This window comes from Hyla sarda, chromosome 11, assembly GCF_029499605.1.
Source record: "Hyla sarda isolate aHylSar1 chromosome 11, aHylSar1.hap1, whole genome shotgun sequence".
NCBI lineage: Eukaryota > Metazoa > Chordata > Amphibia > Anura > Hylidae > Hyla > Hyla sarda.
Window position 1 is genome coordinate 34715109 of NC_079199.1, and position 26275 is coordinate 34741383.

Sequence of the window (26275 nt, forward strand, 5' to 3'; positions counted from 1 at the left end):
TCACGTGCAACACGGGGCTCTGAACGGGCGGAGTCACAGCATGCCAGTGAGCCGGCGGTATAGCTCCACGGATGGCCAGCAGGTGACGCTGAAAAAAAAAAAAATGTGTGTGTGTGAGGAAATGTTAGGCTTACAGAGTGTATTGGTACCATGCAGTAATAGGGGCTGGCTCATGGTGCACCGGTGTCAGGCCACAGTTCCTGACACATGCACTGTCGCAGACAAGGGGCAGCTTGTTAAGTTAATAATACGATAATCCATATTACTGTGGCTTCGGTTTAGGGGGGGGGGGTGGTCATGCATATCGGGGTACCGGGTCAGAAGCTTGGGGTAGTCAAGTAATTAGTGGGGTTGGGGTAGTTTCAGGCATAGGGGGGGGGGGGGGGGGTAAGGGGGGGTCAGCATGTATGGGTCAGAGGTGGTAGGTGGCGCGTAAACCATATAGTTAGTACACTGTTAGTTTCTCTTGCAGTTTAGGTGGGCTGTATCCAGTTAGGTGGTCGTTACGTTCCTGGTCATTGCAAATTTGGCTACGGTCAGTACCAACCGTACGGCGGTTGTTCATGTTATTTATTCTCGTTTCACGGTGGTCATCACTTTCGCTAGCAGACGCTAGTTCACGTCATTTCAGTCAAATGCTTAATACTCCTGTTACATTAGTTAATGTTACGCACTACTGCTGTTACACATAGGCCCTGAATCACTGTATATCTGACTCGACATGTCAGATAGGGTTCAAGGCGTCATTGCTACTATCACGCATACAGAGCATTTCGTTTACACGGGTAGTGGTCACTGCGATATTGACTCTTCTTCAAGGGTGATCACTTGCCTGCAGTGGTTGCTGACACGTCTTCAGAGCCATCGCTAGTTAGTTAGAAACGGTGCACACTGTAATCTTGACTCGCAGTCAGGAGGTGTTCACGGTTTAATTATTCATGACTATACGCGTCATGCACACGTTCTCGGTCAGACACACGGTCAGGCCTCGTTTCAAACTATTCAGGTGGTACTCTGGGTCGCACTGGCACTACGGTCAGCACTCTTGGGTTCGGCCACATTGCACGGGCAGTCTGCAGCTGTAAGCTAACATTAAGTATGTATTCGGTTGTTTGCAGGGTTACAGTCGATTTGCTGTTCGTTCAGACGTCTTACTGTTGTGTTACAGTGGTGGTAAGGTCAGTCAGTACTCAGCAAGGGGGGTACACGTTTCTCATATCTGGTGACTCACGATTACCGTTTTGTTTCCCCGGCACCCGTTACGGCCCGGACAGGTCATGTCTCACGTGTCAGACATAGAGGACCCGATGTCCATCCCTGATACACCAGCTAGAAGCTCCGTGCGAGGGACGCCCTCCTCTGCAGCTTACAGGGCTTGGACGATCCCCAAATTGATGGAGGAGTTGTGCAAGAGAGCAATTCCATTTCCAGCAACCGCCCGAAAAGCAGAGTTGTACAAACTCCTCATGGCGGATCAGGGGGCTGGCGACAGTCAGGAGGGGACCTCGAGCCAGTCCACCCTCTCTGAACTGCATGCAATGATGACTTCCATGTTGGGCAGGCTGGATTCTCTGGAGAGAAGGGGCATTCAGGGGCCTCCAGCTCCAGCAGCATTGCAGGCGCCAACGCCTACACAGATGTCTGCCCCTGTTCCGGTAGGCAACCCAGGTAGGCGCTCTGGGCCACCAAGGGTGTCACCAGTCCATTTTGTCCCAGCGGCCCTGAGAAAAGACATTCTGGAAGGGAAGGACATCAATTTGGCGGCCCTGTTGCTATCTGCCTTCGACGTTGAGGACACTAGAACGGTAGCATGCGCTGACTTATCTGTTGTCCTTAAGAGTAAGGACACCAGGCTGAAACGGAAGCTAAATATCCATGAGTTTGTGATTGCCTTCAGCAAATACAGGGAGGTGATATGCTCAGCCAGGCCGGAGCGCAGAGAGGAGCTCGACCTGTATTTGCTGAGGGTTACTGAATACGCATACAAATACGGTGGTACCCATTTCTACGATTATCATAGAAGTTTCTCAGCCATGGCAGCGGCGGCCTTCAGCCAAGATGGGTACCTCACGGACTGGAGCATCGAAGATTCACAGATGTTCTGCAGCCACTTCGCAAATCTCAAATTCCCCGCATGTGCCGCCTGTCAATCAATCACGCATACTACGGCGTGGTGTGTAGGGCTGGCTCAACAGGGCGCCACCAGACCGTCCACTTCCACGGACAGTTTCAGCAGGTCCGCACCTTCCGTGGATAAGTTGGGCCGTCCAGTACACTACCTCGGAGGCTCACAAATTTGTAACAACTATAACATGTCTTCGTGCAACTTCAGCAATTGCAGGTTATTACACGTCTGCTTCTACTGCTTCAGGGCACATCCGGGCTCTGCATGTAGGCAGAAAGGGCCAGCATGACTAGGCGGGGTACGTACCCCAGTCCTGGCCGCTCTGCTCGCGGATCACCCGGACCCAGATTGGGTCCAATGGTTGATCAATAGTTTTGATAGAGGCTTCCACGCCGGCATGGTCACACTGCCGCAGGCCACATTTGAATGCGACAATCTGCTGTCTGCCGTAAACGATCCCGCTGTTGTCACTGAATTAATAAATGCTGAGCTAATGAAAGGTTATATGATTGGCCCCTTGTTAGTTTCTCCATTCAGGTCTTGGAGGGTCAGTCCGGTAGGGGTGGTAACAGGCAAGTTCAATGGGAAAAAGAGACTGATATTTGACTTGTCGGCTCCTCATGGGTCACTTGTCCCCAGTATCAACTCTCTCATTCCATCCGAGGAGTTTAGCATGCATTATTCTTCCATAGACCAGGCTATTCAGGTCATCTTGGCGCTCGGCCCAGGGACTTGGATGGTGAAGGCGGATATCACTGACGCCTTCAAGTTGCTGCCATTGCACAGGGACCAGTGGCAATGGTTTGGGCTCAAATGGCAAGGGGCATATTATTTTGCTTCCAAGTTGACTTTCGGATGCAAGAGCAGCCCGTGGCTGTTTGACCAACTGGCCCAGGCATTGCACTGGCTGCTGGTTAATGTCTCTGGATGCAGCCAGGTCATCCATTACTTGGATGACTTTCTTCTGCTCAGTCGCCCGAGGAAAGAGCCGGACCAGTTGGTCAGATTGCTGAAACTGTTCACTGATATTGGGGTGCCAGTGTCTCCCAAGAAAACGATCGGTCCAACTAAGTGTCTCACCTTTCTGGGAGTAATCCTAGATTCAGTCGCAATGCAAGTCAGCTTGCCCACTGACAAACTCAACCGTATCAGAGACACTATCCACAAGTACACGGTCTCCCAGGTCACGACCAAGGGCGAGTTGCAGAGCTTGCTGGGAATGCTGGCATTTGCTATGCGAGCAGTCCCGCAGGGCAGAGCGTTCGTATCCAGAATATTGTCTTTGCTGCATGGTGTCCCTCATCAACACAGTAGGGTTTGGTTAGATTGCCAAGCCCTCGCTGACCTGAACATGTGGGATAGGTTCATGGCACAATGGAATGGGACGGCTATGTTTGTCCCGCCAGCCTCCGAGTTGTCCCCCAAGATCTGCACCGATGCGTCATCTTCCATCGGTTATGGTGCAGTGTGGGGCAGCAGGTGGATGGCGGGCCAATGGTCCAAGCAGGTATTGGCTCTGGCAGGCTTCAGCAGCACTTCGGCACTTTTTGAGGTTTTCCCCATTGTAGCAGCTGCAGTGACATGGGGCGACAAGTGGTCAGGGCAGACGGTGGAGTTTCAGTGTGACAATCAGGCGACAGTTGCCATAGTCAACAAGGGCAGTTCCAGGCATGCTACTGTCATGTCATTCATGCGCAGACTAGTCTGGGTGTCCTTACAACACAACTTCAATTTTGTAGCCAGACACATACCGGGGGTAGACAACACGGCCGCAGATGCTCTGTCCAGGGCTAATTTCCATCTCTTTTCACAGGTGGCTCCGCAAGCAGACGCAGTAGGAACACAACCCCCTTGCCTGGCACAATTAATCTTGGACTGAATTATTACACACAGGTGGCCCGGGAATTAATGTCGGACGCCTTAGCCCCCAATACCAGAAAGGCCTATCATGCAGCACACGACACCGTCAGGGCATATCTGTCGCAACATAGCATCCCCTTTTCTTACGACACCACTATCATTCTATCTTTCATCGGTTTCTGCCACTCTTCTCTGCACCTGTCTCATAGCACTATCAAATCTTACCTTTCGGGCATTCAGCATTTCATTTCTTTATCCCACCCAGACAGGCTATCTATCCTATCATCTCAGGCTGTCAAGGCTGCCCTCAGAGGGGTGGTGGCTCGTAGCACCACAGCGCCAACTCTCAGGAAACCGATCAGCGGCGAGCTGTTCCGAGCCATGTCTGACGCATTAGCCAATAACCCGTTTGGCTTCAAGCGCAGTCTGATAATCAAATCTGCCATTTATCTAGCCTTCTATGGCTTCCTCCGGCCGGGTGAATTTTCATGTGTCAGGCGGGGAGCGACACATCCACAGAAGGCTCATTTAAGGTGGCAGGGTTCTTGGTTCGAAGTTTCACTGTCTGTCACAAAAACTTGTAGGTGGGGGGCGGTGGTTAAGTATTTTCCTTCAGGCAACAACTGGTGCCCGGTGGCGGTGTTGGCACAACTGGTTGAGTTCCTCCATGATAAGCCTCCGGAGTCGCCACTGTTGCCTTTCGGTGGGGGTGCTCTTACCACTTCTCTTTTCACATCGCATGTCCGCACGCTGCTTGGTAATTTAGGACACAACCCCAGAGAGTTCTCAGGTCACTCATTCCGCATAGGAGCAGCATCGGCGGCCTCCAGGCACAAAGTGCCTGTACATGTCATCCAGAAGTTGGGGAGGTGGCGGTCTGATGCATATACCACTTATGTCCCAGATCCCTCAAGGGAAATGGCAGAGGCATTTCAATTTTTGGCACTATAAATAAATGATACTTAATTACCCTAACTGGTGGTGCATTTTTGCCCTCTATAGGTGGACGCTCGACGCGGTTTTCAGGCACACCTCAACCGCTGTTCTATGTTATAAGTAGAGTTTTGTGTTAGGTCTTGGTAAATCTAGTTTCTTGCAGGTGGCCTTGGCAGGAGATAACAGGTAAGCCCACGCACGGTTCAAAGTCCTGACCACAAGTGGGAAGCCTATCAGGCTGAATTTGTGGGAGGGGCTTTGGCTATTTAACATCCATCGGCCCCTCCCTCTGGGCATATGCTGGGTTGGCGAAACCCACCCTCCTCACCCTTTTCTTCATCACCATACATAAGGGAATGCCCTCTATAGGCGGACCCTCGACGCGGTTTTCAGGCACACCTCAACCGCTGTTCTATGTTATAAGTAGAGTTTTGTGTTAGGTCTTGGTAAATCTAGTTTCTTGCAGGTGGCCTTGGCAGGAGACAACAGGTAAGCCCACGCACGGTTCAAAGTCCTGACCACAAGTGCTTATATGCTGGCATACCCTTTTAATTTGGAGTTGATCCCTCCTTTGCAGTTTTAACAGTTTCCACTCTACTGAGAAGTCTTTCTACAAGACTTAAAGGGGTATTTCTGCCCGAAGACATCTTATCCCCTATCCAAAAGATAGGAGAGGTCTGATCGCATGGGGTCCACCGCTGGGGACCCCCGCAATCTCTCAGGCAACACCCCCTATCTTCAGCCTCACAAAGACATCACAGCTCCTCCCCCTTGTGATGTCACGCCCCGCCCCCTCAATGCAAGCATATGGGAGGGTGAGTGACGGCCGCCACGTCCCCTCCATAGACTTGCATTGAGGGGGCAGGGTGTGACGTCACAAAGGGGCGGAGCCATGACGTCACAATACTTCGGCCCCGTGATCGTGAGTCATCTGACATGGAGCGATCTTCGGAGAACCCCTTTAAATCAAACTCCTGAACCATGTCTTTGTAGAACCAGTTTACACTCGGCCCATTTCTGTTCATAAAGTTGGAAGCATACAGTTGTCCACAATGTTTTGGTTTGTTAAAGCTTACCAGATTTTCCTTCAATGAATCTAAGGCTGACCCCTGAAAAACAACCTGTGAGACCGTGACAGGAATGGTGGACAAGGATCACTATATTTTCCCAAGGTCCCTATCAAACATATCTATCAGATTTCAAGAAGTGCATGTCTTATCCAGGGAAAGCTGGGCAAGATCCAGGATAGTGTGAAATCCCTAGCAGACCATAGCTGCTAAGGGACCTTTGGCAAATTATGGTTTTTAGGCCTGGATTTTCATGGAATAAAAGGCAGGTTGGTAGCAGAGCCTTTCATTCCCATCCTGGCCAGTCCAGGTTTTTAACGTGACATATAAATCAGCACAGGTGCTGGACACAGCTGGCTAAAACAAGGTGTAACTCAGTCTACAGGCTGAGGCTGGGAAGATCCTAACCCAATGATGGGAATTCTCAGTTCTGATAGGAGCCTCAAAAGGGACATTTTACTTGTGCTTGGACAACAAGGATTTACTTTATATTTCGTACCTGAATGTAAAGGCTTTATTTTTGCTATGCTGAAAAATAAAGGCAGGAGAGGCCCTGTTTAAACGTTACTTCCGTGTCACTGTCTCTGACTGATGTTTGCCGTTATTTGCCTTGCTCTGTGGAGCTAATCTCCCATTTAGACCCACAGTATTATTCTTCCTTCGCAAACAATCAAGAGCATTCGTGCACTCACCACTACAAAGGTATCTGTGTGTCCGGAATCACGGGATCTTGCTAGAAGATGCTTCTAGCAAGATTCCGTGATCCCGGACACGCAGATACCTTTGTAGTGGTGAGTGGCTGTATACTTGATTGTTTGCTACTTTATCGACATTTTATCTAGTACATGCACCTCGCAGGTATCATTCACTATTGGATCCAGGAATTCTGTTCCCGGAATATGTTAAAGTCCCCTATTACTTGTACTAGTTACTAAATATATAAATATAACAAAGAATAAGTTGGCCAAAGGTACATATAACCCTACATATATAGTAGGTAAAGGTATGGGATTGTAATTATAACACCGAAAAGAGAACCATACCACAGAATAAACAGCAAGATAATAGAATATACAAAATCAATCTTTATTAATACAATTTAGTGATAAAAAATATATTAAAATTTGAAAAAAAGAAAATAGGCACTGGTGGACATACAAAGATATAGGACAATGGTAGGACACAAATACATCAAAATATGCAAATATAAGGAATAAATGCCACAATAGCTGGTAGGATACAAGGGTGATGCCTGCCAAAAATATGCAATAAAGGGTGCCAAACCATACCTACACCTGAACCTGAAGAATAAGTTGGCCAGCACTAATGATTCCAGACTATTATATAGACCTGGCTTACAGGTGCAAGCTGCTGGGCTAAATATACAACAACAGGAGAATACAGCAGCACGCTGCTAGCACAAAGATATAGATAAAACATGAGTATATAGATGAAACATGAGTATATAGATAAAACATGAAAAGCTATACAGCTGTAGTGCAATAAATGAAAATATTAAATTATGAAATTATGGAACTGAGGTACTTAGCTTGCAAATTTGGCGGCCAAATAGCTTGGACCGTCCCACCATGGTAAGGTGACCTCATTTTGGGATGGACTCTACACTGTGAATATGCCTCTGTGTGAACAGCTCAGCAGGCATTGCAAGATCTGAAACATCCAAGGCACCTTATATACACCTAATAGAGGTGGGTGGGGTGCAAGAGCCAAAATGGAGGTAGCCACTCCTCCATATATGTAATACAAACAAAGAATAAGTTGGCCAGCACTAATGATTCCAGACTATTATATAGACCTGGCTTATAGGTGCAGGCTGCTGGGCTAAATATACAGCAACAGGAGAATACAGCAGCACACTGCTAGCACAAAGATATAGATAAAACATAGCTAAGTACAAGTTGTAAGCTAAGTACCTCAGTTTCATAATTTCATATTTTAATTTATTGCACTACAGCTGTATAGCTTTTCATGTTTCATCTATATACTCATGCTTTATCTATATCTTTGTGCTAGCAGTGTGCTGCTGTATTCTCCTGTTTCTGTATATATACATACATATATATATATATATATATATATATATATATATATATATATATATATATATATAGTGCTCTCTTCTCCCCATTTTCTTTTTCTTACATCCCGTATTATTCTTCCTTCACCAAACTTTACAGCTGGCACAATGCTTTCAGGTAGGTTGCTTCAGATGCAAAAATACAGAAGCGCGATTCCCCAGTGCATACAACACATTTGCACTGGTGGGGCACTTTACACCACTCGGATGCTTTACATTGTGCTTATAAGTTTGTATATAATTGCTTGGCCATGGAAACCCATGCCATGAAGATCCCGACTGGGCACAGATGCAGATTTTTCCAGATAAAGTAGAGTGTTGGTGACTTTCACATTACGTACGCATTCTGTGACTCTGCACTACAACTTTACGTGGTCTCCACTTTATGGTGGAGTCACTGTGCTTTCTAAACAATTCCCTTCTCAATAATACCGCTAACAGCTCAAGGAGAGAAGAATGTTATGGAATGGCCTGTTGCATTGGAGGGGTCCTGTTACATTACCATGCTGGAACTCAATGAGCTCTTTAGGCCCGAAACCACGCGTTCACCAATGGCTGTACAATGTTGCTGGTAATCTTAATACAGTGGTCCCTCAAGTTACAATATTAATTGGTTTCAGGACAACCATTGTATGTTGAAACCATTGCATGATGAGACCATAACTCTATGGAAACCTGGTAATTGGTTCTCAACCCACCAAAATTTCATCCAAAAATAGGAAAAAGTGAGGATTAAACAAAATTAAGTAGATAACTAATATAGATGAAGCAAGTCCTAACATATAACAATAATAAAGATCTGCTGGGAGCTGTAAATCACTATTTATGTAGAGGACAGGAGCTTCTTCAGGGTCCTGTATAGAACACGCAATGTCCTTAAAAAGTAACATGGAGCCGCCCTTACCTGGTGTCCAAAGGAGCACAGGTAAAGAGTAATACAGAACATGTAATACCTCCCTGTACTGTAGAGGGCACTACCAGCCAGTGCATGCACTTTAGTAATACAGGTGTTTTACCAGTAAAATGTCCATTCTGATTGGTCAGTTCTTCCAGCCATTGACACTTTCGCAGATCGGGACTGTCTGTAGTATTGTATGTTGAGCCTGGTTTCAAGTTAAAATGGTCCAGAAAAGTCCATTGTATGGTGAAACTATTGTATGTTTAGGCCATTGTAAGTTGAGGGATCAATGTACTAATATATCTCTCTCTCTCTATACACACACTATATATATATATATATATATATATATATATATATATATATATATATATATATAGATATATATATATATATATATATATATATATATATATATATATATATATATACATATACACACAGTGATCCCTCAACTTACAATGGCCTCAACATACAATAGTTTCAACATACAATGGTCTTTTCTGGACCATTGTAAGTTGAAACCAGACTCGACATACAATGCTACAGACAGTCCAGATCTGGGAAATGTGTCAATGGCTGGAAGAACCGACCAATCAGAATGGGCATTCACTGGTAAAACCCCTGTAATACTGAAGCGTATGCACTAACTGATGTCTGGTAGCGCCCCCTACAGTACAGGAAGGTATTACATGTTTTGTACACTTTACCTGTACCAGGGTTACCTGCTCCTCTGGACACCAGGTAAGGGCGACTCCATGTTACTTTTTTAGGACACTGCGTGTACTGTACAGGACCCTGAAGAAGCTCCTGTCCTCTTCATAGACCAGTGTTTCCCAAGCAGGGTGCCCCCAGCTGTTGCAAAACTACAACTCCCAGCATGCCCGGACAGCCTTTGGCTGTCCGGGCATTCTGGGAGTTGTAGTTTTGCAACAGCTGGTGGCTCCCTGCTTGGGAAACACTGACATAGACAGTGATTTTCAGCTCCCAGCAGATCTTTCTTAATTTTATATGTAAGGATTTTCTTTATCTAGATTAGTTATCTACTTATTTTTCTTTAATTCTCACTTTTTCCTACTTTTTGGATGACATTTTAGTGCCTTTAGAACCAATTACCAGGTTTCCATAGAGTTCTGATCTTAACATGGTTTCAACATACAATGGTCATCCTGGAACCAAATAATAACTTGTAACTTGAGGGACCACTGTATATATATATATATATATATATATATATATATATATATATATATATACACACACACACACACACACACACACACACATACACCCTCAAAAGAAAAAAAAAAGCTTAGCAGCCCGAACACACTTAAGAGACTCCAGCTTCCCATGGTATATACTTCATACAGAAAGGTGTAGCTGACGTTTGTCATTGTTACATAATAGGATCTGATTCCTGCGAAGTGTCAAGAACCTATTCTACGCCAAATTGCAACCGCCGCTGGAATCAGTAACTCTTCAGATGGTCATGTTACTAAACCCTGGCGGAAGGTGCATTCTGGGCCCCGCACCTGAGCAAACAGACTGACGGATGTATCAATACACAGGGTTCAATGCACAGACATAGAAAGGGACAATGAAATACTGAGCTCATGTACATTCCTGATAGAAATAAATCTTCTGTAGATAGAAAGAAAAGACCCTTCGAATCCCACAGTTTGAGATTTAGAGGGAATGTAAGGCTTTTTTTTTCAAATTTTTGATATATAAATAAAAATATATCTCTCAATGTATGTATGTTCCAGTATAACTTCCAAATCGCTGGAGATATTTTGGTCAAACTTAAAATGTTACTTATATCTCAACTAAAAATATAATCGGGTTATATCAACCCTAATCTACCCCTTTATGTTAGGGTGGGTTTTATTTGTCTGTAGTCCCACACAAGTCTATGGGACTTCCGGTACATCTCCTGATGGAGTTTCTCTCGTGCTGCAGAGATTGCCCGGGACTTTCAAACATCCTGTCAACTATCCAGTAGGCAGGTGCAGAGAACAGTTAGGGCTGGGAACAGTATACTACAGTGTTTTCCAACCAGGGTGCCTCCAGCTGTTGCAAAACTACAACTCCCAGCATGCCCGGACAGCCTTTGGCTGTCCGGGAATGCTGGGAGTTGTAGTTTTGCAACAGCTGGAGGCACCCTGGTTGGAAAACACTGTAGTATACTAAGACAATAAATCAGGACGACATACAAGATCCGAAGATGTGAGGTCGGAATGTGAGGTCATGAGATATAAGGACAAGAGCATCATTGTTGCTTTTCCTCTAGCACAAGGTTTAGGTAGGAATACCGGGTAACGCTGGGTACTCAGATAGTATAGAACATAAAATGATTGTTTTGGGCGTGCTCTGCGGCATGGGCACAGGTCACTAAGCAAGGAGATGGAATGTACACAGCACATGCTATAAAACCAGGTCTACAAAATTAGCTCTCAGCCTATGACATATGATACACTGCAATATTTCAGATTTTTTTTATATAGAGCAGTGTTTCCCACCCGGGGTGCCTCCAGCTGTTAAAAAGCTATCTCAACCTTTTATAGTTAATAAGGATTTTAAAACAACACAGTTTGAATGAACGCTGTCAGCGAATGGGAACATTTTCTGTTCACGTCCATAGGCTAAAAACCTCTAAAGTGCTGATCACATAGGACAGTGTTTCCCAACCAGGTTGTCTCCAGCTGTTACAAAACTACAACTCCCAGCATGTCTGGACAACCAAAAATAAAGGGGGGGGGTTCATGCTCCCCTGTTTAGGTGGTTAGACATGTGAGCACTGCTGTTTCCCTTTAGAATGCCCCTTCATTCAGATAGGGGGACATGGACCCCTGTTCTCTTGATCATTGGGTGGGAAAACTCCTTTCAGGTCTGAGGAGCATAGCTCTATACAAATCTGGTGTGCACGAGCGACACGCCACTCTATTCAGAGGTGCAACCCGGGTCCCTGTTCTGGAGCATGGAGGGTCCCAGCAGTGGGACCCGAATCCACTGCACCCAATGATCTTACACTTATTAGCTGCCCTGCGGCTTTGGTGTGTGCGTCAGGCCAAAGAAGCTACTGTTAGGCTAGGTTCAGACTACAGAATTTCTGCCTGCAATTCCGCTTTGAAATTGCAAGCAGAAATTCTACTTGCTAAAATATACAAGCTAGAGAATGCGTTTTCCGTTCACCAATGCACACTTTGGAATTTTTGAAGCGGAATTTGTGAACGGAAAAAACGCTTTAAAAAGGGGTACTATTGTGGAAAACGTTTTTTTTTTTTTTATGAACTGGTGCCAGAAAGTTAAACAGATTTGTAAATGACTTCTATTAAAAAAATCTTAATCCTTCCAGTACTTTTTAGGGGCTGTACACTACAGAGAAAATGTTCATCTTTTTTGGATTTCTCTTATGTTACGACCACAGTGCTCTCTGCTGACCTCTGCTGTTCATTTTAGGAACTGGGCAGAGCAGGAGAAAATCCCCATAGCAAACATATGCTTCTCTGAACAGTTCCTAAAATGGACAGCAGAGAGCACTGTGGTCGTGACATAAGAGAAATCCAAAAAGATAAACATTTCCTCTGTAGTGTACAGCCCCTAAAATGTACTGGAAGGATTAAGATTTTTTAATAGAAGAAATTTACAAATCTGTTTAACTTTCTCCCACCAGTTGATAAAAAAAAAAAAAAAAAAAGTTTTCCACGGTAGTACCCCTTTAATATATCCGCTTGAAGAATGGTGTTGCTCATACTTCAGGCGGATATCCTTGCAGAACACATTGCAGTCTATTGGGGACTGCAATGTCCGCGTGGTCCTAGCGCCGAATGATTCGTCGCTGGCCACACTCGGAATCTCTAGATGGAAATTTTCCGTCTGGAGATTCCGCAGTCTGAACCTAACCTTAAAGGGTAGCTCCCACTATCCTATTTTTTTTTTTTTTTTTTTTTGCTAATTCTTCTTTAAGGGGAAAACGCCCACTGGATCTAGATGTATCACCCCAGGGATGACCTGGGCCATCATTTTCAAGCAAAGCTTGACGATGCAGTTCAAATACCGTAGATCATTCACTTAAGCAGCTGGCAACTTGTGGGCCATGGAGTTTCCGGCCGTGTTAAGGGTGCATTCCCACATGGCGTATTCTGCTGCGTATTTGGTGCTGCGTATTTTCCTACCCATTGACTTCAACAGGCAAAATAAAATATGCAGCAGCAAATACGCAGAAAATACGCCGTGTGGGAACGTACCCTAAACGTGTATTCCGCCCCCACATCAGCACAGATTTAAATTGTTTGTAGAAAGCAGCAGTAAAGGTATCTCACCCAGCACTCCCAACATTTCTTTTTTTTTTTTACTCTATAAATCAGCGTTTCCCAACCAGGGTGCCTCCAGCTGTTGCAAAACTACAACTCCCAGTACGCCCAGACAGCCGAAGGCTGTCTGGGCATTCTGGGAGTTGTAGTTTTGCAACAGCCGGGGGCACCCTGCTTGGGAAACACTGCTATAGATAGTAATGCAGTATCCCAGGTCCTGACGTCAAGATCCAAGGGTGTCATGATGGAATAATGACTTTGTTATAAAATCCTTATAGTAGGACCCAAAAGTATTAACAATTTGGCATGTATTATAGCTTAGGTCCTCATTGGTGGCTGTAAGGTTGGGACATAAGCCGATATCCTCTGGACATTTGCTGTTGAGGCCCCCCCCATACACATGGCATAGTATGCCATCCCCAAATCAGCATCTTTGGCCAACTTAAAGGGGTACTCCAATGGAAAAACTTTTTTTTTTTTAAATCAACTGGTGGCAGAAAGTTAAACAGATTTGTAAATTACTTCTATAAGAAAATCTTAATCCTTCTAGTACTTATTAGCTGCTGAATACTACAGAGGAAATTCTTTTCTTTTTGGAACACAGCTGTCTGCTGAATCACGAGCTCAGTGCTCTCTACTGACATCTCTGTCCATTTTAAGAACTGTCCAGAGTAGGAGAAAATCCCCATACCAAACATATGCTGCTCTGGACAGTTCCTAAAATGGACAGAGATGTCAGCAGAGAGCACTGTGCTCGTGATGTCAGCAGAGAGCGCTGTGTTCCAAAAAGAATAATTTCCGCTGTAGTATTCAGCAGCTAATAAGTACTGGAAGGATTAAGATTTTTTAATAGAAGTAATTTACAAATCTGTTTAACTTTCTGCTACCAGTTGATTTAAAAAAAAAAAAGCTGTCACCTAGAATGCTTTATAGAAAGCCATTTCTTCCAAAGAGCTTCTTTACCATGTAGAGATAAGCGAATTTACAGTACATTCGATTCATCACGAACTTCTCGGCTCGGCAGTTGATGACTTATCCTGCATAAATTAGTCCAGCTTTCAGGTGCTCCGGTGGGCTGGAAAAGGTGGATACAGTCCTAGGAAAGAGTCTCCTAGGACTGTATCCACCTTTTCCAGCCCACGGGAGCACCTGAAAGCTGCACTCATTTATGCAGGATAAGTCATCAACTGCCGAGCCGAGAAGTTCGTGACGAATCGAATTTACTGTAAATTCGCTCATCTCTATTACCATGTATTGCAGAAAAGCTGAGGCCAATTTAGCTTTTAAATGAATACAAAAGGAACAAAGTCTTGAAGCGTTCAGCCTTACCTCCTCTATCGGGGGTTAACAATCAGTCCATCTACTCAACAGTTTTCAGCCGGACATCATTCTCTTTTTATTGCTGTGAATGGTGAAAAAAAGAATAACATTGAGATAATAAAACAAACATACTCAACAAATGTAACAGCTCAGACTTAGGCTGGGTTCACACTACGTTTTGTCCCATACGGGAGCGCATACGGCAGGGGGGAGCTAAAAGCTCGCGCTCCCGTATGTGACCGTATGCGCTCCCGTATGCCATTCATTTCAATGAGCCGACCGGAGTGAAACGTTCGGTCCGGTCGGCTCATTTTTGCGCCGTATGCGCTTTTACAACCGGACCTAAAACTGTGGTCAACCACGGTTTTAGGTCCGGTTGTAAAAGCGCATACGGCGCAAAAATGAGCCGACCGGACCGAACGTTTCACTCCGGTCGGCTCATTGAAATGAATGGCATACGGGAGCGCATACAGTCACATACGGGAGCGCGAGCTTTTAGCTCCCCCCTGCCGTATGCGCTCCCGTATGGGACAAAACGTAGTGTGAACCCAGCCTTAGCAAGGTAGGAAATCTGCGTAGAGACTGAATGGAGCGCTGGCTGCACCCTGTATGTTCAAGGGAAAACTGACCTCTGTTCTTTAGATCAGTGGGGGTCCCAGTTAAACTTTATTATAACCTATTCTGTGGTTTGTGTCATGGAGGGTGGGGGGCAATCACAGCCTAGAGAAGTTCCATGACATCTAACCATCTAGATGCCACAGAACCAATTTACTGCAGCATTTAGAGGGTTAATCAGCCAGGACATCAGTAAGTATCCAGCACCCCCAGAGCTCACCTGGACCTGACATTTACTGCATATGTCAGTGTCAGGCCCAAGGCCCGCTGGACGCACACAGGATCTCTACCCAGCTCTACAGTACCATAACAAGCATTTTCTTGGGCACTGTCAGTGGACCTGAGGAAGGCATGAGTTCATGCCGAAACGCGTTGTCTCCATTATACCAATAAAAATATTTTATTGTCCTGTGCTGCTCGAGTCCTCGCTTCATGTTCTTGTGCAGCGCCTCTGCAAAACCGTATTTTTTTTCTGTCCTGTCTACCATTACTATCGTCCCCCACTACCGGGGTCCGATACCGGTAGGAGCGCAGCAGCCAACTTATGCCATCGACCCAACCCGTGCTTATCGCCGCACCAACCAATCCACGGTTGTACAAGGTGGGTATCTCACTGTGGTGTGGTGAAGGGCACACACCAGCAGATATGCTTCGCCAAGCATATCCCTGTCCTGTGACATCACTGTGTACATTATCAAAACTTGTGCAGAGGAGAAGTTGACCAGTTGCCCATAGCAGCCACTTAGATTGCTAAATAGACCTCTGAAAAATTAAAGAAGCGATCTGATTGGTTGCAATGGGCAACTGGTCAACTTTTCCTCTGCACAATTTTGATACATCTCTCCCATATCCCTGTACTGTGACATCACTGTGTACTTAATCCTTGTACTGTGACATCACTGTGTACTTAATCCTTGTACTGTGACATCACTGTGTACTTAATCCTTGTACTGTGACATCATTCTGTACATTATCCATGTATTTTGACATGACAGTGTATTATCATTGTTTTTAAAGTGAGACCAGACTAGTCATAACCTTTCCATGTTCTGAACTTGCTGTTCAGGGTGCTGATGGTGGAGAGGAGCCCCATTCTAAGTCTTGCTATGGGGTCCTTACTTAATATGCCCCTAAATGTAGTACAATTAAAAGGAGATATATCATGGGGAAAAGAGATTACTTAGCGGGTAATCTGTTTTTCATTAGCTCATCACAGAACCCCTGGAGAGGACCTCGCACCGCAAGACAGGAAACCTGGAAACATAAAAAGGGGACATGCCTCTCCATACCTCAGTTCAAAGTAAAAGTACTCCAAAGGAGCCAATAATCATAGAAAATTAATTTTCATTCTCTAAATTAATTGAACAACATAAAAAATATTGAGGGGTGCTGTCATAAACTAATGAAAAACAGATTACCCTGTAAGTAATCTATCTTTACCGAATCGCTCATGACAGCACCCCTGGAGACTTAGAATAGTAACCAATCAGGGCAGGACTACCGCCTGAAGGACTTTACGTCAAAAGGAGAGATCAGAAACAGGATTTAATTGCAACCTATAGGTGTTTTAAAAATGTTTTGAGGACCATGTAGCTGCCCTACAGATCTGGTCCAAAGAGGCTTCAGCCTTCTCTGCCCAGGAAGAAGACACTGCTCTGGTAGTGAGCTGAAAAAAAGGAAGGTGGATCCTTATTGTTTGTAGTGTAGGCTAAAGTAATTGATGCCCTGATCCATCTAATAGACGGTTTAGAAGCAGTCTTGTCTTTATTAAACTAAAAGATTTTCTGTAGAACGAAAGTCCTTAGTAGAGTCCAGATACTTTAAGAGGCATCTTCTGACATCAAGGTTATGGAACTTGACTTCACCTTCATGACTCGGCTCATCGCAAAAAGAGGGAAGAATAATCACTGCACTTTCGGCAGAAAAGATGATAAAGTTCTCATTACTACCCTGTCATCTAATATCATGGTATAAGGAGGAAAGGGAGAGAGCACTTGTAATTCTCCTACCCTCCTAGCCATTGTTATTGCCAGGAGGAAGCACATCTTGAGGGTGAGCAACTTGATGGAGATGGAATCCAGAGGTTCAAATGGTGGTCCTGATAAGACATCTAACACCAGATTCAAGTCCCAAGGGGGAACGGTAGGTCTTGATAGAGGATTTAATCTTGTAGCCCCAGAAATAAAACGTTTAACTAAGATATTGTCTGCTAACTTGCAATAAAAAAAAAAAAAGAAACTACCGTATTTTTCGCCGTATAAGACGCACTTTTTCTTACCCAAAACTGGGGGGGAAAAGTCGGTGCGTCTTATACGGCGAATACACCCCTATCGCGGCGCTCCCTGTGGCCATCAACGGCCAGGACCCGCGGCTAATACAGGACATCACCGATCGCGGTGATGCCCTGTATTAACCCTTCAGACGGGGCGATCAAAGCTGACCGCAGCGTCTGAAGGGAAAGTGACACTAACCCGGCTGTTCAGTCGGGCTGTTCGGGACCGCCGCGATTTCACCGCGGCAGTCCCGAACAGCCCGACTGAATAGCCGGGTTAGTGCTTACAGGACACCGGGAGGGACCTTACCTGCCTCCTCGGTGTCTTCTCCGTTCAGGGATCCCCTGTATGGCCGGCGCTCTCCTTCCTCGTCATCACGTCGTCGCGTACGTGCGTCGTCGTGCGTAACGACGTGATGGCGGCGACGGAGAGCGAGGATACCCGGCCGGCAGCAGAGATGTTCCGGAGCGACGGAGACGCGGCGACAGCGATGGAGCGACATACAGGGCAGTGGTGACGGGTCCGGAGCGGCGGGGACACGTGAGTATTACCTCCTATGCAGTGGTCTTCAATCTGCGGACCTCCAGATGTTGCAAAACTACAACTCCCAGCATGCCCGGACAGCCAGCGAGCCTGATCTTGTCCCCTCCCATAGACTTGCATTGAGGGGACGGGCGTGACGTCACACGGGGGCAGAGTCCTGACGTTACGGACTTCCGTCCCGGACTCGCGACTCAGAGACTCCAGCAGTTCCGGTGTAAAAAGAGGTGGGTGCCGCATGCAATAATGCGGGGGTCCCCAGCAGTGGGACCCCCGCGATCAGAAATCTTATCCCCTATCCTTTGGATAGGGGATAAGATGTCTAGGGTGGGAGTACCCCTTTAAAGTGACTAATGCTATCTATAAGGCTACCAAAGTGCAGCATGCAATAGATGTAAGCAATGTAAACACTTCAATAAAGAGGCAATTGCCAAAATATATTGCACATATCCCAAAGTGACAAAATAGATAATATATAAAATCACATGGGTATTTGTTCCACCTCTAGGCTCGGTAATCTAGAGACCTATGGGTATGGGGGGAAAGAAGTCCAGCCACATCCACACATAGGTCCGCTTGGAAGCAGAAAGAAGAATTTACCACAGCACTAAGGAGGAGCAGTTACCTGTCACAAGTCACATACCCAATGCAGCACGTCAGACCCCAACGCTGTTTCGCCGTGAAGGCTTCCTCAGGGAGTAGGTCTTTTTGTTAAAGAACTTCTTTTTTGTCCATTGGGTCAGCCAGAGTTCCTAGATACTCAATAGAGATGAGCAAAGTTACAGTGATTCGATTTGTCACAAACTTCTCGGCTCGGCAGTTGCTGACTCTCTCCTAGGACTGTATTCACTTTTTCCAGCCAACCGGAGCACCTGAAAGCTGAACTAATTTATACAGGCTAAAGGCATCAACTGCCGAGCTGAGAAGTTTGTGACGAATCGAATCACTGTAACTTCACTCATCTCTAATCCTCAAAAGGCAGATTTCTTATTCATTTTAGCCAATGGGGCATCAATTAACGGGACTCTATCCCACGACTTAGTGACTGACTCCTCAAAGGGGTACTTCTTTTTAAAGGAGTTTAGGAAAAATGTATTCTCAGAATTTTCCCATTCCTTATTATTTGATTGATTCTTTTATGCAAATTAAATGTATGGGACTTCTTGTGGCTGATCAGATCAGTATCATCTGGAGAAAAGAGCAATTTGGATTTAAACTCTTCTTGCTCTTCATCACAAGGGGGACTGGAAATAGCAGGGGTGACCACAGAGGAGGCTGAAGCACCCACATTCACGACAATTCCTAGTCCTTTAAGGGATTAACCTTTCTCCTCCCAGATCATTACTATTAGGTTGGTAGCAATTGCAGAGGACTCCTGGGCCACGATAACTTCAATACAGGCTGCACATAAAGACTTTTTATAGACAGGAACTAACAGTTTCCTACATTCTGCACAATTCTTTATTACGGGATTTAGAAGAAGACTTCGTGCTACCCAACAAAACAATAGCCTGACTTATCTAGCAGAATATGGAATGAAACTGAAATTATCTCACGCAGAAGTAGATCCACACCTCCGTAGCCGGGCTGGAACTACTCTTCTTGGAGCGTCCACGTCCCTCTGTCGAATGCTCTGACATGCTGGAGTTTTTTCAGCAAAAAACACTGCAGGGCAACCAAGAATGGTCTGCTCAGCTGCTGTGGGCTGGAACTGCTGCGGGTTTGGGCATCTGGATATTGCTGCTGTCCACGGGGTTCCGGGCGATGGGGAATCTGACAATGGAGAAAACCCACGCCCCTTTTGAATGAAGCCGGAACTGATGTGACGCTATGCTGTCGGGCTGACGTCACATCCACCGATGTTACTGCGCAAGCGACGCTCCAGCCCCAGAGACTGAAGAGCTGGCGGAAACCACACTACTACACCGCCCGCATCTTGTTAATGCTGGTGAGACCGGGGGAAAGGAAGGAGATGCAGGGCTATCGGGACCCCACCGGACCAGGACCCCCAGGCAGGCTTACAGCTGCTCCCCAGAGGAGACTTCTACCGGACAGGGAGCCCCACTAACGGAGGACCTGCAGCCCCTGGAGCAGCATGGAGACTGCTCCCAGACCTCCTACCGGAGGACAGGAAACCTGAACTGAGATGTGGAGAGGTGATTCCCATTTATATGTTCCCATGATAAGTTTTAGATTCCGGGGGGCTCCCCTGGAATGTGTGTCACGACTCCCGAACGAAGCAGGGGGCCCCACGCCCCCTCCATAAACCTCTAGAATAGAGCAGTTCAGCATGTCTGGCACTCATATAGAGGTATATGAGGGGTCGTGTTGAACCCAGCTTAGTGTGGGACCCCGTACAGGAGATAGTGGGGGTCCCAGAGGTCGGACCCCTGCAATCTAAAATTTAGCCTTTATTGTTCTGATAGGGATACGTTTTTTCCTCATGATACTTCTCCTTTAATATCTTGGCTATACTAGTGTTTGCCAATCAGGGTACCTCCAGGTGTTGCAAACTACAACTCCCAGCATGCCCGGACCAGGTTTCCTGGTTGGGAAACACAAGGTTATACATATATATATATATTTCTTTGTGTGGTCATGTGATGAAGGCTTCTTACAGTTTAGCTCTGACCTTGTGTGACCATCACCAAGACAGACTCCTCACAATAAAACATGTATATAGATCTAATGCTGTAAAACTACGATTCCCATCATGCCCTGGGTAGGAGGAAGTTTACAGCAGCTGTAGACACAGTCTGGGGACACTTCTCTCTACCTATGGAGATGATAGAATCGCACATCAGTCACTCGTCATTCACACTGTGCACATCCCTGCTGAGGCCCCAGCACAGGCGACTCCACAAACACCGACACATGTCCACTAACACAGAGTACTCACAGCTGCAACCAGAGGGCGAAGGACCTGCGATGATGTCATCACCCTATGATGAGTCACGTGTGTGGGAGGGGCCAGGTTCCTTGACGTTATGTTTGTATGTGTCAAGACGTGCAGAGCTGTGTGCGCGTGCCTGATAAGCATGCAGCAGAGTTGTGTGTGTGTGATAAGCATGCAGCAGAGTTGTGTGCGTTATATGCATGCAGCAGAGTTGTGTGTGATATGCATGCAGCAGAGTTGTGTGTTATATGCATGCAGCAGAGTTGTGTGTTATATGCATGCAGCAGAGTTGTGTGTGTGTGTGTGTGTGTGTGTGTGTGTGTGATAAGCATGCAGCAGAGTTGTGTGCGTTATATGCATGCAGCAGAGTTGTGTGTGATATGCATGCAGCAGAGTTGTGTGTGTTATATGCATGCACAGAGTTGTGTGTTATAGGCATGCAGCAGAGTTGTGTGTTATATGCATGCAGCATAGTTGTGTGTTATATGCATGCAGCAGAGTTGTGTGTTATATGCATGCATCAGAGCTGTGTGTGTGTGATAAGCATGCAGCAGAGTTGTATGTGTTATATGCATGAAGCAGCAGAGTTATGTGTGATATGCATGCAGCAGAGTTGAATGTGTTATATGCATGAAGCAGCAGAGTTGTGTGTGTGAGATAAGAATGCAGCAGAGTTGTGTGTTATATGCATGCAGAAGAGTTGTGGTTTATATTCATGCAGCAGAGTTGTGTGTTATATGCATGCAGCAGAGTTGTATGTGTTATATGCATGAAGCAGCAGAGTTGTCTGTGAGAGATAAGAATGCAGCAGAGTTGTGGTTTATATGCATGCAGAAGAGTTGTGGTTTATATTCATGCAGCAGAGTTGTGTGTTATATGCATGCAGCAGAGTTGTGTGTTATATGCATGAAGTAGCAGAGTTGTGTGTGATATGCATGAAGCAGCAGAGTTGTGTGTGATATGCATGAAGCAGCAGAGTTGTGTGTGATATGCATGCACAGAGTTGTGTGTGAGAGATAAGAATGCAGCAGAGTTGTGTGATATGCATGCACAGAGTTGTGTGTTATATGCATGCAGCAGAGTTGTGTGTTATATGCATGCAGCAGAGTTGTGTGTTATATGCATGCAGCAGAGTTGTGTGTGCTATGTGTGCAGTAGAGTTGTGTGTGATATGCATGCACAGAGTTGTGTGTTATATGCATGCAGCAGAGTTGTGTGTTATATGCATGCAGCAGAGTTGTGCGTGATATACGTGCAGCAGAGTTGTGTGTGAAAGGCATGCAGTAGAGTTGTATGTGTTATATGCATGAAGCAGCAGAGTTGTGTGTGATATGCATGCAGCAGAGTTGTGTGTGATATGCATGCAGCAGAGTTGTGTGTGATATGCATGCAGCAGAGTTGTGTGTGTGTGTGATATGCATGCAGCAGAGTTGTGTGATATATGCATGTAGCACAGCTATGTTTGTGGTATGAATGCAGTAGAGCTGATTATGTTGATATGCATGGAGCAGAGCTGTGCGTATATGTCCGATTTTCTTTTCATGTTCATTTGGCAATGTTGGTTGTGTTGATATTCCTGCAGTGGAGCTGTGTATGCAGCGTCTTTCCTCTGCTTATGTAAATCACAGATGTTTCCATGTGTTTAATTGACACCTGAAGAAAAAATGGGGAATTTACTGATGGTGGCAACTCTGCTTAAAGGGGTACTGAGCATTATGCTTAGAATGCTGGCTTCTGGCAGCCGTGGTCGTGAGATGTCACGTCACGCCCCCTCCCATAGACATGAATAGAGCGGGCATGGTGTGACATCACAGCCGCCCAAAGCGTTCAGAACGCCGCAATCAGACATCCTTTGGATAGGGGATAGGATGTCTGGAGGCGGAGTAACCCTTTAAGGCGTATGGTCCCACGTAGCCTTAACGAAGGGCATTTCACATTGCGCATTGGGAAATATGCTGCATATTCTGCGATGAGCATACACACACTGAATGTCCGGTGAGGTTTTGGGGTAGGGGCTGCAAGTCACATGGCGCTTGGCCCCACCCCCAAACTTCACTGAATGCACAGGGTTGCCGCCTGTGTGTATGCCGGCGCCATCCTACGAATCTGTAATCCTATAAACCCAGCCTTTCGTCAGATACATTTCGGATGAAATTCCTTTTGTGTGCACTGTGCAGCTGAATCCCATTGACAGTGATGGAAATCTGCCGCAGCAGAATTTCGCCATGAAATTCCGTAGTGTAAACCCAGTCTTAGGGTGCGTTCACACTATGTAATTCCACGAGCGGAATTCCGCGATGTGAACTTAACATTAGTGTGAATGGGTCTCCGCGAGACCCGTTCACACTGCGGAATTTCCGCGGCGGACAACTCCGCCACTGAAATTGTTCCACGCAAGGAAATAACATGTTCATTCTTTGCGCGGATTCCGCGAGCACTGCATAGCAGTCAATGGTGACGGCTCAGTGCCCCGCGGCCCTAGCGCCGAAGCATTTACAGCGGTGGCCGCAAGCCTGAATCTCCGCTCGCTGAATTCAGCGAGCGGAGATTCCACAGTGTGAACGCATCCTTATCGTTTTCTCTTGACAGTCGAGAACACATTGTAAAATCACATCCGCTTTGTTATTTTTCTTTGATGTTTTACTTTTACATTTTCATCGCATTTTTGGCGCAGTTTTCAACGTGCTTTTTAAATTTTTTTATTTTTTTTTTTACTACTTTTTCGTCATGCTAAGCAATTGTCTTATCGCAAAGAAAATTAGGGAAAAACATTCTATAAACTTTCTGTGGTTTTCCAGATCGGTGTCAATGGCAGAACTAAAAAAAAAAAAAAAAACGGAATTCACTACAGAGGTGTGAACAGCGCCCTAGGATACTCTCAGCAGTTCAGTTGCCATAGAGACCTAGCTGCAGCGTCATGTGACCATTACAAAACATTATTTACTGCTCACATGCTGAGCCTGGCTCCTCCCATATGGGATCACGTGGTCATGACATCATCCAAGGTCCTTTAGCCCAAGAATCAAGCGTGGAAACTACACCTAACAGCTGGAGGGAAATTTACAGCGATCCTATTGGCTGCCAGAAGGAGGCTTGGAACACAAAGCGGCCAATGACGTTGTAGAGGCTAGATCCGCCTTTTAAAGGGCCCTGTCCTGCTGTCAGCAGAGTGAGAGCCAATCAGCAGCCAGTAAAGTGAGCGTCTCCTGGAGCATTGGGGCTGCTCTCTGATCTTCTGTAAGAGTTTACTACACAGAGGAACTTCCCAGAATCACATCTAGGTACAGATCAGTGTCACACGCTGCACCATTATAATTTATTATAACCTCATGGGGTACAATCTGGTGATACCACCAATATTTCCCTCTTGTTGATATGGGTTTATTTATCAGTAGACGTGTGACATGGCACAGTAGTTTCCAAACTGTGGGCCTCCAGCTGTTGCAAAACTACAACTCCCAGCATGCCCGGACAGCCGTTGGCTGTCCGGGCATGCTGGGAGTTGTAGTTTTGCAACAGCTGGAGGTGCGCAGTTTAGCGATCACTGGTGTATACGCTTCAGCTGTTCTGTATACGCACAGTGCAGGCGCTTGTGGATTATGTTACAGGGATTTATTTATATCAATATAGACGTGGGTGGGGGTGGGGTATATTTGCCTCTTATGTATTCGAGCGTTTTAGGTTGTTTTATTGTATTTGTGAAAAAAAGAAAAATAAATATTTAAGGGTATGTAAACATGTGGCAGATACGCTGCAGATTTTCACTTCCCAATTTAAGTTAATTGGGAAAACTCACAGAAAATCTGCACCAAATCCTCCACGGGTATTTGTACCCTAAGGGTGTGTTCACATGGGGGGGGAATCTTCTACAAAACTCTGCAGAAGATTTCGATGACTTCAATGGGGTCTCCGACGGGAAACTCGCAGAAGATCTGGCCAAATGAACGTTCCCTAGAGGGGTTATTTAGGAATAGAAAACAGAGCTAATTTCTTATAAAAAAAAAAAAATAGCACCACCCCTGTCCTCAGGTTGTGTGTGGTATTACAACTTGGCTTCTATGGGGTTTGCGAAGGGAAACTCGCAGAAGATCTCGCCATCTAAACGTTCCCTAGAGGGGTTATTTAGGAATAGAAAACAGAGCTAATTTCTTACAAAAAATAGCACCACCCCTGTCCTCAGGTTGTGTGTGGTATTACAACTTGGCTTCAATGGGGTCTGCGACGGGAAACTCGCAGAAGATCTGATCAAATGAACATTCCCTAAGGGTGCGTTCACACGCTAGTAACTAGCAGCGGGTTTCCCGCTGCGAGTTACGCTACCATCTATTTGAATGGGTCTGCGGACAGTCTGCAAATCTGACACTATTGCGAACGGTCTGTGGACCCGTTTAAATCAATGGTAGCATAACTCGCAGCGGGAAACCCGTTGCTAGTAATAGCGTGTGAACGCACCCTAAAGGGGTTATTCAGGAATAGAAAACAGAGCTAATTTCTTAATAAAATAGCACCACATCTGTCCTCAGGCTGTGTGTGGTATTACAACTTGGCCCCATTCACTTCAATGAAATTGAGCTGCAATACCACACACAACCTGAGGACAAGTGTGGAACTTTTTTTTTTTTTTTTTTTGGCAGGGGGTAAATCGGCTCTGCGGAATCCCCTCATTAATGCATTTCCGTCTATAGAGACAGCGCATTTCCAAAAGGTCCTAGCGCCGGCATGTTTTGCTGCAAAAAAAATACACAGTCTGAACATGGCCTAAAAGGGGGTGGCCAGTATTAGAAAAATTGCAAATACAGCACCACTCCTGTCCTCAGGCTGTATCTGGTACTGAAGCTCAGCTCAACTGAAGTGAATGGGACTGGGCTGCAGTACCACAAACAACCTGAGGACAGGAGAGGTGCTGTTTTTGCAACGAAAAAGAAAAAACAAAAGCAGTGTTTCCTATTACTGGACAATCCTTTAAAGGGGTACTCCGGCGCTAAGATCTCTTATCTCCTATCCAAAGCATAGGGGATAAGATGCCTGATTGTGGGTGTCCCGCCGCTGGGGACCCCCGTGATCTTGCACGCAGCACCCTGTTACCATCAATCCCCGGAGCGTGTTCGCTCCGGGTCTGATGACTGGCGATCACGGGGCCTGAGCATTGTGACGTCACGCTCCACCCCCTCAATGCAAGCCTATGGGAGCGGGCGTGACAGTTGTGTGTAGGGAGAAATGAAGGGTCAGGCCTTGAGCAAGGTGCCTGATACTGTCTGTCTGCTTGTCTGGTTTCCCCCATAGCCACTAACCACCGTTCACATTGCATGAAAATAGTTAATATTTCGGCAGGTT

General features: G+C 45.9%; 2 protein-coding genes across 5 annotated transcripts in view; one reads left to right on the plus strand and one right to left on the minus strand.

Annotated features, from left to right (window-relative positions):
- The window catches only part of MIPOL1 (mirror-image polydactyly 1), a 339635-nt gene extending 318652 nt beyond the window's left edge, over window positions 1–20983 (minus strand). Inside the window, exons 1-2 of one of the 4 annotated variants that reach the window (XM_056545248.1) lie at window positions 20945–20983; window positions 14627–14699 (exon numbers count right to left, since the gene is read on the minus strand). The gene's annotated coding sequence lies outside the window, so the exon portion shown is untranslated. Of the gene's footprint in view, window positions 1–14626; window positions 14700–20944 lie in introns of those variants that run through there. The other 3 variants (XM_056545244.1, XM_056545246.1, XM_056545245.1) reach the window with 3 other exon arrangements.
- Window positions 20984–23994: 3011 nt separating this feature from the next.
- The window catches only part of SLC25A21 (solute carrier family 25 member 21), a 280764-nt gene continuing 278483 nt past the window's right edge, over window positions 23995–26275 (plus strand). Inside the window, exon 1 of the mRNA XM_056546239.1 lies at window positions 23995–24222. The gene's annotated coding sequence lies outside the window, so the exon portion shown is untranslated. The remainder of the gene's footprint in view (window positions 24223–26275) is intronic.